This window comes from Danio rerio, chromosome 20 (assembly GCF_052040795.2).
Source record: "Danio rerio strain M-AB ecotype USA chromosome 20, GRCz13ab, whole genome shotgun sequence".
NCBI classification, from domain to species: Eukaryota; Metazoa; Chordata; class Actinopteri; order Cypriniformes; family Danionidae; genus Danio; species Danio rerio.
Window position 1 is genome coordinate 32,563,631 of NC_141040.1, and position 11,834 is coordinate 32,575,464.

The following is an 11,834-nucleotide window of genomic DNA, read 5'->3' on the forward strand; positions in this document are numbered from 1 at the left end:
AAGGGTGTAAAAAAAGCTACGAGACCACTAGTTAACAAATGGAAACATTAGCAGCTGAAATGTCAATGATGATTTCTGCATAATATTGATAATATCTTCTAATTTGTGATACACCATGATTTTCTGATTGTGTGTGCATGTTTAAGATTTGACAGAACAAAAAAAAGAGCCTTCACAGATAATTAAAATAACAGAAAGTCAAAGGTACTCACCAGCAGGCCAAGTTCCCTAAGTACTGAATTCTTGGTTGCATTCACACAATGTTATACAACATGGAAGTCATGTAAGCCGACTGACATTGACATAAAGCACTGAATTCGACTAAATCAACAACTGAAGGATGGAGGAGGCCATAATCAAAAATCATGGTGCTTTATGTTTTCCAGGACAATGAAGATGAAATGTTGAGAAAGGGACAAACACTGTTGTCAAAAAGGCCTAAGTTAAATAGTTTTCTGTATATGTATGTCTTGTAATATTTTAAAATACTTTCTCATTATACTAAATAGCCAAAATTCACCCAACCAGCATATAATAACACTATAGTTCCTATATTTACTGAATTAGACCCTGCTCCAAAGTAGGAACTTACTACCCCTCAAATAGTGTTCCTAAAACTAAAATTGTGGACGACAAAAACTTAATTTTGCACAGGCATATTTATAGAAATTGGCAATAATACATTGTATGGGTCAAAAACATTAAACTGCTTTCATGCCAAAAAATCATTACAATATTAAGTACAGTTCATGTTAGATGGAGATATTTTGTCAATTTCCTCCTGTAAATAAACCAAAGCTTAATTTTTGGTCAGTAATGATATAAACATAATTTGGACAACTTTAAAAGACGATTTTCTCAGTGTTTTATTTATTTGAATGCTTGGTTTGCAGATTTTCAAATAGTTACATCTTAACCAAATTGTAACCCATCCTATCAAAACAAACATCAATGTAAATCTTATTTTGTAGCTGACTCTGCTCGGTCAGCTTGTATTTCTACACTGTAAAAAATTTGACCTTAAATTCACAGTAAATTACTGGCTAATAATTGCATTACTTTCACAGTAAATTACTGTATGTAAATTCACAGTAAATTATTGTGAGGTAGTTCACAGTAATTTACTGTGGTTTTGTCACATTAAATTATTGTGAAATTACAACCATATATTGTAACTTTACAGTAGATAATAAAGTCTGTTACTGTGATTTCACAGTATTATCTTGTAGAATTAACTATATTTTACTGTGAATTTGCAAAACGATTACTGTGATTTAGCAGTAGGTTGCAGTTTAAATACCTGATTTAACTGTAAAGTTACAATTATATCCCGGATTACTGTAATTTAACAGTTTGGTGCTTTAAAATTTCAAAGCAATTTTAGGTCACACAAAAATGAAAATTCTATCTTGATTTACTCACCCTCAGGTTGTTCCAGCTCTGTTAAAAATGTTTTTTTGTTAAACACAGGAATAAAAATATCAAATAATCCTCTTTGTGTCCAAACAACCTGAGGATGCGTAAATGACGACAGAATCTTCATTTTTGGGTGATCTGAGAAGACTCTAAAATCAAAATAAAAACAAACACACATACATTTTACAGATTTATTTAACAGCTTAATGACATCTGTGTAAACATTTCAGAAAACTTTCAAAAGGTGAAGGTGAAGCCTCAAAAAATACTATAAGAACATATTCATAAAAAAATCTGACATCATATGTAGCTTACATATAAAAAGCAGTGCTTCAGAGTGCGCTCTCTCTGTCTCTCATTATATATATATATATATATATATTCATATATATATATATATATATATATATATATATATATATATATATATATATATATATATATATATATATTCATATATATATATATATATATATATATATATATATATATATATATATATATATATATATACACACACATGAGAGAGAGAGACAAAACTTCTTGCTAAATTAGGCAGTCGTCTATTCAAGGTCAATCATTTTCCTGATAATTTTACACACTTGCTGGTTGATGTGTCTTCTCTGCTTCTTTGACTTCGTCTGTCTCCCATCTCCAAACTGGTGCCCAAAAAGCACCTATAAGCAAAAGGGCAGACAAACAGTTAGCTTCATACAACACTACTGGGACACTACTGCTGCACTAGAGAGCAAAATTACTGTTAGCTCAGTTTGAACATGCTGACAATACTGTAGCTCAGTCAAACTGCAATCATTTAAACAAAAACATCTGAAAAGCATTTCCATCACAAACACACAATCAAGAACAGTCCAACAACAAATAGTGGTTTTAATGACCTAGGCAGAGCATTTTAAAACAGTTGATTTGATTTACATCTTCTGTTTACAGACTATAATCTAATGCTGGGTTCACACTTATTGCAAAGTTAACACGTGCATCACAGCACTTGCTCTTGAATACTAGCAGGATGTTTCTTGCATCAAGCTAATTTTTTATGATTTAAATATTAGGAAAATTTTGCAAAAAAAAACTTGATTGAAGTGATACAGCACTTGTGTTGTATTCATTTCAATCAAGTTTTTTGCAAATATTCCAAATATTTTTCAACGTTTTTTGAGTTTCACTTAATTTGTGCTGCCCAGTAAAAATTTCCCACTATTTATGCATTTGCAATGACTTGTATGTAATCCACTCACCTGAATAGGTAACTTCACATATGGTATAAGAGCCCCATCCTTTTAAAGACAGCTTCCCCTCTGGTCTCCAGCACAGACAAACAATTTGTGTCTGCAACACGGCCCTTTATAACAAGGGGACAAGGGGAGTCATGACTTGTGCTCCTATACATTCCTTGTTTAACCCCCCCCCCCCCCCCCCCCCCCCCCGCCAAAACAAGCCCTCAGTTACAATATTTATTGTATACATTACCTTAAATTCCAGAGTGCAAAAGGCAACTTCAGCATACTTCAGTTTCAGACCAGATTCAAAGTCAGTTGTGAAATCCAGGTGAGGTCCCATGACCACACGACCCTCCAAGGAATAAGACTAAAAGGGGGAAAGAAGGACTAAATTAGAGGTGTTTGTGAATAATTAAATTTGTTTGTAGAAACAAAGTTGACATTCCATGCTCTGCCTATTAAAAACCAAGCAAACAAACACACATGCCCAGTAAAATTGCTAATAAAAATAAAAACTATAGTTTAAAAAAATCTTTGTCTAATATTTACTACTACTGGAGGTAGTGGTGGAACTTCTGGAAGAAGAAAAAGAGTGTGTACAAGAAACTGCTCACAACAAATCTGTGAAAAACCTGACATTTAAAATTTAATAAAAATGAGGAAGGCATCAACATTACCTTTAATAATCAAGCGAGGGTTGATTGGTAGCATCAGTGTTTCAACATCTGTGGCTGTAAAAAAATTTGAATATAATAAGAGTAGAATAAGACTCAACCTAACACACGCACACACTCTATATATATATATATATATATATATATATATATATATATATATATATATATATATATATATATATATATATAGGTTTAGATTGTGATAATGAATTTAGGTTATATTTGTGTGCTCAGAATTTACTCACCTCACACTTTAGCTATTATCAGGTACACCTGAACACCAAAAAATAAAATCTACAGTTAGTGACAATATACAATTAGTTCTCATTAGTAAATGTTAGCACTGCATTAACACCAGTGAGAAATATACAATATGTACTGTGTTAGTGTTAGTTTAAAAGAATACAACTGAATTGTATTATAAGCCTCATTTAATAAAACAGTTAAGACTTGTTTCATAATGAGTTTAGTTTATTTAACTAACTTAACGTTAACGTTACAGTGAACAAAATTAACATACATGATGGTCACTAACCGTAACGTTAACTTAAGTGAAGGTCAGAGTTTACCTTAACGTTATAGTCATTTCACCTTTACTTCAGTCTTGTACTGAAACAGAAAATGCAGTTAACAAGAAGTTAATTAAAGAAAATTCCCTTTCTTTTTTTCAGGAACTAACGTTAACGTTATGCTAATACCTCAGAAAACACTACAATCACCATCTGGCGTCGTTAATTTCTTGCTTTAAAAAAAAGGCGCGCTTAAACCCTGTCCGTGCGAGTACAACTAAAGTAAGTTACTCGGTAAATTCCTGTTAAATGACATACACTATACAGAAATACACATACAACAATCATTTAACGGACAAAAGTCATATTTTAACACTTACCGAGGATGAATCCGTTGGGTGAAGAGACGACGGCGTTGTCTGTGGTGATGGCGCTTGTTTGCGGTCGAGTCGAGTCAGTTCTGTTCAATGAATCGGCTCCTTTAAGTGAACAGTAAAGAGTCGAATTCGGCTCCTTTAAGTGAACAGTAAAGAGTCGAATTCGCCTGAAAACGATTCCGTTTTGTATAATATTGTAAGACGCAAACATATAATTCATTAATATTTCATCATATTGCTTGGTTCGTGTACTGCTTGTACACGAATTGCTTGTTGATCACTTCGAGCTCATGAACACGTCTGATAAAATATCTGAATCTGATTCAATGTCACACGAGTCCTGAACCGAAGCAGTGCAAGAGTAATATATTGATTGAAATATAAAGTTAATTATTTTCTTAGCCATTCAAAATATTACATATCTCTGACTTTAACAATAAGAATAAAGTTCGTTTGGAGTGTATTGAGAATTATTATTTTTTCCTCCCAGGATTCATTTCGCACCAAGCTGCATCAAGCTGTAATGGTGGATGAGAAGGCACATAATATTATAAATATTGCTTGTAATATGTAATGAAATAAAGTTTTAACACTTTTTCATGCGAGAATGTAGTTCTTCAAAACTCAAATCTGTGGACTGTTAGTAAAGATTGTGTGTAATTTTAAGTGTGTTTTGCCGGTAGCGGAGATCTATGACCTCCAGGCGGTAACGGCGCTCTTTACTCATGTATCCGCCGAGAGGCGCCTGTCTTCAGGCTAGACATTGGGACAATTGCCCCGTCTTCGATGGCTCTATATGCGTCCGAAAATGAAGTTTTAACTGTTTTTCATGCTAGAATGTAGTTGTTTAAAACTCTAATCTGTGGTTTATTTATATAGATAAAAAAATAATAATTTATATATATATATATTTAATTCTGAGATTAGTGACCTCCAGGCGATGACAGGTGCCCAATACTCATGAAACCTTCTAAAGCAGACATTTACCCTGACATTGAAATAATTGTTGGCTGTTTACAGTCTTTGGTTTCATTAATTAATTACTTTTTATTCCAGTTTATTATGTTTTGGCTAAGCACACAGTTATGTTCATCAAATATTATTTCCTATTCTATGTTAACTGTATAAAATTAAATAAAGGTGCAGTACAATCAAAAAGATGTTGGTAATCAAATCGTTTTGGGGGCTATAACATTCTGTTATTATCTGTTAAAAGTTCATTTGTATTAATTTCTACGTTGAGTTTAAAAAAGGTTTGAATTTCTATAACTAACGTGCAAAAGATATAGCCCTTTTCACAGTAATTTGCTGTAATCATGCTACCTGCCGTAATTTCACAATAAAATTATGAATACAACATATTACTGTGAATTTTTCAGTTAAATACTGTGAAGGGATACTAATGTAATTTACTGTGAAAAATTACAGTAACTTGTTGTGAAAACCTGGAAATTTTTTACAGTGTAGTTATTTATTGTTTTGCTTTATTTGAATGTATACTGGTGTATGTTTATGTAACAAATTTCCATGTTTCCGGTTAGCTTGAGTCGGAGGTTGATTCATTTAACCTGCGAGAGTCGGTTTGGACAGCATAGTGAGATCTCAATGCAGACACATGTTAAATGCTCCTGATTATTCTACAGCTGGTTATCAAGCCAACATGGTAAACGAAACTTTGTTTGCATATTATTTGATTATTTTGGTGTCCTTTTGTAAGTGTTTGTGTGAAACATTTGGTTTGTTTGTTTATCATTTTAATTTTCACGGTGTTCGATAAATGAAATGCATGGATATCAGTATTTGGGAAGCGTGGACTGTTTTAATAACCGGCGGGTAGCTACATATTTATACAGCCTTCGGTTGGTCAACTTTAAACTCAGTTTCAAAAAATTGACAGTTATTACTCGTCATCCATAGTCCCAATTGTTCCCACATTCCCACATAGATTTGCCAATAGTTCTAAATTGTGAGAAACATTTCTTCCAATGCTGAATACGCCTAATCTATGAATATTCTCTTTACATGAAGGATGCAACCAGATTAAATGACCTCATTGGAACCAACCAAGTTTATGTTGAAGTTAAAGTTTACATTACTGTGTATATTTTATCACATACACAGCATGTGTCTACTGAGAAGTGCTCTTTGGTAAGATTCATTGTGCAACCTTTAAGAAAATGTGCATGAGGGCTATTTTTAAATTTATAAACAGTTAGATTTATGAAGAACCAGGTGCTCTATTGAGAAGGTGAATTATAAGTAGAGGTTTATCTTTCTATTGTTCGAAAGAGCCTTCAGTCCAAATCTTTACACCTAATGCGTGAGGCCTGGCTCATAACACATTCACAAGAAGTGGTCTTTGCACACCCATAGCATGAATAGGTCTTCATGCCATTTTCATAGAATGGCTGCCTTTGAAATGGCCGCCTTCATTATGCTCGTGAAATAACACCTTGGAAACTAGGGCTCTAGCTCTTTTTAACTGCAAATGATGTGATTGTTTCAGCATACAATAACCTTCATCCAGCCATATGCTAATGCAGCCCAATAGCGGATTGTCCAGACAAAACTGTGCACTGCAACAATATCAGCATCTGTTCTTCTTATTCCAAGCCTAACAGCACAGCAACCCAGGCTGCTGATACTAATCTCACCATGACAATAAAGAGGCACTCTATATAAAATTTAAATTTAGTCATTTACTCACCCTTAAGAAGTTCAAAACCTGTAAGCAGGTTAGAGATGAGGAACAATAAATATAACGATCTAATTAAACATGTCAAATAACATGTGACATTAAAAGTGCTATATGTAGGTCTTTGACTCTTTTAAAGCATAAAAATACAGATACTGTATTTAAGAAACATCCCAAGTGAACATTCTTGCTTATCTTAAAAAACTACAAAGTAAAATTGCCAGAGTTAAAATCCTGGTGTTACAGTGTTTTAGAGTGAAGTGTTGTTTTATGGTGCTGAATTAACATTGATGGTGTAAAGAGTATCCTCTGACTGGTGTAATTATCGAAAGCCTGACCTCATTAACACTGGCAGTGCGACATCTATACATTCGGGACATTTTACGGGGTGCGCGCTTCAGTCAGCTAAAACTTTACTTGCAGGCGCCATCTTGAACCCCACCGTGTGTTTTAACCAGGATTGCGGGAAATAATTGTTAACTGGAGAGGTTCAGAAGGTAAGTGATGTATTTTATAAAGTTGTGTAAATCTTTTTTTTCGACTTAAGCAGTAACTTGAAATAAAAGCCTGTGTAGGTGGATTCAATATGGGCTTTATTAACGTAACGTTAAGTTGAATCGTTACAAACAAAGCTATGCTTTAGCTCAGTGTAGTTAATATATTTTTGGTATTCATTTGTACATGTTACATATTAAATCTGTGTACTGTTAGCTTTAAGGGCTGGCCGCAATATTATCCACCTGCCGGCGCCTTTTTTTCTCGAGCCATTTGCTTCATAAGAAATGTTTTATAATGCATGACTAGCATAGTATGTATAGGATTTTAATAAAGTATATGAATAATTACTGATAAAACAAGCAAAAAACACATAACTCCTGAGCCAGTGGTAAATTGTTAACACTTTCGAAAATGTTACTTTAACTCTGGCCGGTGTGGATTATATATACACCGGTAAAGTGTTAAAATTAACTCTCTCAGAGTTGAATCAACACTGTTAATTTTGCTGTGTATGTCAAAGTCAGATATTCTGCTTTGAAAATGTGCTTTCTGTGCTGGAACACCGTCTTTGTTTTGGTTCTTTTAAACTGCCCAATGCCAGTTTAGCCAGTTATATTTCAGCACCCCAGTATCAAAGTATGTGTCCACAAAATGCGACATCCGGTGGACAGTAGCAGACTCTATAATGAGATGTAGATTCAGAGTTCCACATGAGATTGTTATTAATTAACAACTAATATAAATATTAAGAACATAAACATTAGGTGAGCAGGTTGCATTGTAACCCTGTGTCCAAACAACAGACTGCATGATGAGACTTGTATTGATGAGCAATTTGGCTGTTTGAACCAGATGAAACACGACAGAAATTTAAATACAGCCGCACAGAAGCACAGAATAGTGCACTTACTGGACTGCAACAAATAGGCAAGGGTTATCATCTAATACATATTAAACCTCTTTAACATTATTAAAAGTACATACTGAACAACTGATACGTGTTGCTTTGCACGGTTCTAAATTTCAATTTCAAATGCTGCTGCTTTCAGTAACATGGCAATAAATGTCACATAAAATGGCATACAGACTCACATTATCAGCATTTAACACTGAATAAAGCACATGAAGGGTGTACCTGAGGTGATCAATGTCAGGTTAAAAAACGTTTATAATTCTCTGTATAAACAATGTAATTTGTTCTTGGCGTAAAATTAAAGGGGAAAAAACTAAATTTTAGGTGTTGGTTAGAACAAAAAATCCTTTTAATATGGAAAATATTTCTTCTATCACATGTTGGTGCTTTTTTTTTAGAACATGACTTAAATGAAAGTTTAGGCTTGACAGTCAGGCATACTGCTGTTAGTGACATCAACCTGGTGTTGACAACAAATAGGTGTTTTTGCAAAATTATTTATTTTTTTAAATTGCTAAAAATGTCTTGCTGATAAATGGGTAAAACCTATAGTTTGAATGATAGTGGCAACTGCAAGTCTAAAAATTTAAAATTACAATTCATTTGTTTTTTGGAGCTGCCATATGATAGTCATGAAATTTGAATATTTGAATATGGACAACAAGGTTTTTTGTATATAAACTGTTATTACATTGAACAACATTTTAATGAGCATTTTCTGTAAATCACAGCCAGTCTTTAATTTTGTACAAAAATAAATAAATAAATAAAATAATTAAACAAGACACTAATATAAATTACAGGGGACAATGCTAAAGTTGGTGTCATGGTGGCGCAGAGGGTAGCACAATCACCTCACAGCAAGAAGATCGCTGGTTCGAGCCTCGGCTGGATCAGTTGGCGTTTCTGTGTGGAGTCTGCATGTTCTCCCAGTGTTCATGTGGGTTTCTCCCGGGTGCTCCAGTTTCCCCCACAGTCCAAAGATATGCGGCATAGGTAAATTGGAAAAGCTAAATTGTCCACAGTGTATGTGTATGTGAATGAAAGTTTATGGATCTTTCTCAGGCATCCGCTGCGTAAAGCATATACTGAATAAGTTGGCAGTTCATTGCAGCTGTGGCGACCCCGGATTAATAAACAGACTAAGCTGAAAAGAAAATGAATGAATGCTTAAGTTACCATTTTGATGGTTGAAATACATTAACCCATTGATTTCTACCTTGGACCTGGTAACTTGTATTGGTCATTTCTCGCATTCTAGAACCCCGATGGAACTAAAATTGGTTACTAACCATTTTAGAATTAATGAATAAAGAAAGCTATACGAGTTTGAAAGGGCATGTGGATGAGTAAATGATGAAAGAATTAGCACTTTTGGATGGGCTATCCTTTTAATATTAATAGCTTCTAGGTCAAAGAGGTTGTTTCCTTTTAATACAGTTCAATAATTGATCACAGCTATAAATATTCATATTAGGTATTCAAAGGTAATGCAGCTTATGGTCCATGCATCTGATTCGCATAAAAACACAGATCAGGATGTTCGCCCCTCTCTTCTCCTGAATGCCCTTCATATTGGAGCGTTCCACCGGGATACATCATCATGTTGTGACAGCACTTCAAGGCCCCAGCAGATCAATAAGTAAATGACTCTTTTTGTGTGCAAACAAACAATCACAGGGTGAGAAAAACATTGCCAGAGCACAAATATAGCAAACACAGGGATGGAGACAGGCGCTAACATGCCCAAATCAGCAAGGATGAAACATGAGACCTTCCTCTGACCTCAAATGAAACTGTATAATTGCTTACTCCAGAGTTTAATCCAGTACAGCAACCCCTGTGAACGTTTTTCAAACAGTGCAGGGAAACATTTGAAAGCGGATCCGAATACTTGCCACTTTCCCTAAAGCCCTTACAATATATTCTGTAGGAATTCAGCATTCTGTCTCAATACCAAATTCATGCTTGCTAGTCCCAAAAGCAAGGACGACGCCTTTAGTGCAATGCAACATCTAAGGGGAAAAAGGGGGACATGAATTGACTGTGTAATGCCTCAAACAATGTTTGCAGATTTGGTGTTTTATATTATGTGCTCATTTGAAGGATGGCGAACTATGTTATCTGCCATGAACTAATTGGTTAAGTCTAGAAAAGAACACAAATAAGCAATCCGCCCAAAGAAATACTTGCCCGAATAAGTTCAATAGAGCTTGAAAGAAATAATTAACCGAGCTGTCAGAATTTACACAAACACACAAGGACAAACCTGCTCACCCACACACACACACACACACACACAAGCAAAAACAAGAACAAAGCAATAATGGGGCACCAGTCCTTTCTGTCTGCTTGTGTGAAGTGGTAATGAGCAGCACATCAAGCTACTGTACTGCTGTATAATAATAAGTCATCTCGCTGCATCTTGCCACCCACTGCTCTCATTGGCCATTTTATTAGGCACACCTGGTGAACTGCTTGCAAACAGAAACATTTAATCGGCCAATCACATAGCAGCAGATTAATGTATTTAGGCATGAAGACGAGGTTAAGAAAATCTATTGAAGTTTAAACTGGATATCATTACATCATTTTGAATGCGAGTGATGTGGTGTCAGGCTGGTCTGAGTATTTCTGAAATTGCTGATCTTCTGTACTTTTCATGCACAACTTTCTCTTGTGTTTTCATACAGTGATATAAAAAAAGGGGATATATCCAAGGAGTGGTAGTTCTGTGACCAAAAATGACTCTGCCGAGAGGTTCAGAGGAATGGCCAGATTGGTTCAACTGATATGGTAGAAAGGTAAAAATACCTCTGATAACCGCTTTTTACAATCGAGGTCTGCTGAAGAGCATCTTTGAATACACGTCATGTTTAACTTTGAAGCAGATGAGCTAAAATGCAAACCGGTGTCCCTCCTCTCAGATAACAACAACCATAACCTGAGGCTACAATTTAAATACTTGCCAATTGATGTTTAATGGAGCAAAACATTTCACAGTATACCCCATAATATATTTTATTCTGAAGAAAGTCTTTACTTGAAAAAAGAAAATTCAACAACTTTAGAGGTCAATACTTATGGCCCCCTTTACTCTTTCACTGCCATTGATCAGATAACTTGCCAATTAAGAGAAAATGATCCCTTGTCATTGAAGAAATTTTACAGCAATCTGTGTTTTAGGTATATTACGTTAGGAAAAGCCCTAATGTATGTCCTGTACATACATAATGTATGTATGTAAGTGAAGAACATGATTTAACATGATTTCGAGAGTTAAATCTGAGAAAGAGAAAGTAAGGGTAAAAATAAAATTATACAAACTTGCATTGGCTTAATATGCCAGCTACACCAGGGCTCGCCACAGCAAAATGATCTTCCCTTATCTATGTGTACTAGGTTAGAAATGTTTTGCATGAACACACGCACTTGTATGTGTACATTCTGTGTGTGAATAAATGAATGAATGAATGAATGAATGCATGCATGTATGTGTGTACAGTATGTA

General features: G+C 34.6%; 2 protein-coding genes and 1 long non-coding RNA gene across 8 annotated transcripts in view; 1 reads left to right on the forward strand and 2 right to left on the reverse strand.

The window, feature by feature from the left end:
- LOC147839360 (uncharacterized) overlaps positions 1 to 11,834 on the forward strand; it is a 963,858-nt gene that overhangs the window by 217,415 nt on the left and 734,609 nt on the right. The gene's annotated exons all lie outside the window — the stretch shown is intronic.
- The window catches only part of rgs6 (regulator of G protein signaling 6), a 132,934-nt gene that overhangs the window by 100,366 nt on the left and 20,734 nt on the right, over positions 1 to 11,834 (reverse strand). The window lies entirely within an intron of this gene.
- LOC137488659 (uncharacterized) lies at positions 1,594 to 4,296 on the reverse strand. Of its 2 annotated transcripts, XR_015518499.1 has the most exons (7): positions 4,221 to 4,296; positions 3,901 to 3,940; positions 3,577 to 3,604; positions 3,332 to 3,385; positions 2,905 to 3,021; positions 2,673 to 2,776; positions 1,594 to 2,093 (listed from the first exon to the last, which is right to left on the reverse strand). It is a non-coding gene; the product is annotated as an uncharacterized LOC137488659 (long non-coding RNA). The 2 variants fall into 2 exon arrangements; XR_015518500.1 differs by lacking the exons at positions 2,905 to 3,021; positions 3,332 to 3,385 and having other exon boundaries at positions 1,955 to 2,093.